Raw genomic sequence first — 2084 nt, forward strand, 5'->3', positions numbered from 1 at the left:
CCCTCCCCTCCCTTCCCCCTCTCTCCTCCCTCCTCCCTGTTTTATGATTGTGGCTCAAGATGTGTGCTCTCAGTCTTTCTGTCACCTCATCATTAAGAATTCTAACCTTCTGAAGCAGTATGCAAAATTAAACACAGACTCCCTTTAGTCATGGTGTTTTATCCCAGCAATACAAAGGCAACTCAGACACCATGACTCAAAGGAAAGCGCTTAAATAAAAGGTAAAGCCCACTGAAGTTTATTTTTGTAATTTTGCTTACCATAGATAGTAGTCATAGAAGATATTACATAATATTATGTTAGACTGAAACAATCTAAGTATTGTACTGCACAGCCATGATCTCAGTGGACTTTGCCAATCCCGTGGAAAGAATACTGTTATTAGCTCCATTCTTCAGCACATTAACCTCTGTGGAAACTGAGGTATACAGTTTTAATGCAATATGCACTCCTAGTCCATGTTTAAGTTGGAATATGAACTAGTATGTACTGGATTTCTTAAACAAGACGCCATGAATCTATCTAAACTAGACTCCACAAATCTCTAAATTTACCACCTCCATCCATGCTGTAGGATGAATACAATCAGGAGTTGTCCATAATTAGAGCAAGATGCACATAGGAGTTTGTGTAATCTACTTAATTCAGACTCCCTGCAGCCGTGGCTTTAAGCTGAAGTACTGTGTGGTGTGTTGACATCTCCATCTGCATCTCAAAGTTTTAAATAGTTATGTGGGATGCACATATTCTCTTGACTATCACTCTGCAACTTAATTTTTGAGACAGGGTCTTTTGCTGAAAGTCATAGACTGGCTATGTTGGCTGGCCAGAGAGACCCCAAGGTTCTCCTGTCGCTGTTTCCCAATGCTGGGACTGTAGGAGGTATGTACCACCAGAGCTAGCTTCTGATGTAAATGCTGTGTATCTGAAATCAAATCTTCATGCTCATTCAGCAAGCTCTGTATCTACTCTGTTCCCAGGCCAAGAATGCACATTCTCTTAGTGTCTTCTCTCCAGGTTATTTGTCCCTTCAAAATCAGGGAATGATGCTATAAAGTTTGAAAGCATAATGCAAGGCCTTTCAGAATAATTATTTTATTTTCAAATTATATATAGGTGTACGCAAATGTGCCAGAAGAGGACGTCAATCTTCTGAAGCTGAAGATGCAGGTTATTGAAAGCTACAGGATGTGGGTGTTGAGAACTCCTTTGAAAATCAGCAAATGTTCTTAACCCTCTGAACCATCTCTCCAGCCCACAAAATGCTATTCAAATGCTCATTGTTACATGATAATCAGACAGTAAATGGGTAGATGCTCACATGGACTTACCTAAATACATCTTATACTCAGTTACATGGGAATCTGGGTTAATTTTATTATTTTCTAATTCATTTGCTGAATTACATATTATTTATATAGATAAAATATAGATATAGTCTCAAAGACAAGTTTAGAATTAGAAATTAGTCTGAAGACCACTCCACCTGAGTATCTATCCCATGTGCAGTCACCAAAGGTAGATGCTGATGTGGAAGTCAGGAAGTGCATGCTGATAAGAGCCTGATATGGATGTCTCCTCAGAGGCCTTCAAGAGTCTGACATATTCAGAGGCAGATGCTCACAACTAGCCATTGAACTGATCATGGGGTTCTCAATGGAGTAGTTAGAGTGAAGACTGAAGGAGCTGAAAGGATTTGCGGCACCATGAAGAGAACAACAATACCAACCAACCACAGCTCCCAGGGTCTAAACCACCAGCCTGGGAATACTTAGGGAGGGACCCAGGGCTTTAGCTGAATATGTAAGAGTGGAGGGCCCTGCTGGGCATAGGTGGAAGAAGAGAACCTTGACCTCATGAAGGCTGGATGCCCCAGGGGGTGGGAATTTTGAGGGTGGGGAGGTGGGAGTGGGGCGTAGATAGAGGTTACATCCACAGAGAAGAAGGAGGAGGGGTGAAGGGATTCGGGGTTCCTGGGTGGGTGGGGGATGGGGTAAGGGGACAACATATGAAATGTAAATAAAACATCCAATAAAAAAATTTAAAAAAGAAATTAGGAATAACACTGGGCTAATAATATGAGA

This window comes from Grammomys surdaster, unplaced genomic scaffold (genome assembly GCF_004785775.1).
Source record: "Grammomys surdaster isolate TR1022 unplaced genomic scaffold, NIH_TR_1.0 493, whole genome shotgun sequence".
In the NCBI taxonomy this organism is placed as follows: domain Eukaryota; kingdom Metazoa; phylum Chordata; class Mammalia; order Rodentia; family Muridae; genus Grammomys; species Grammomys surdaster.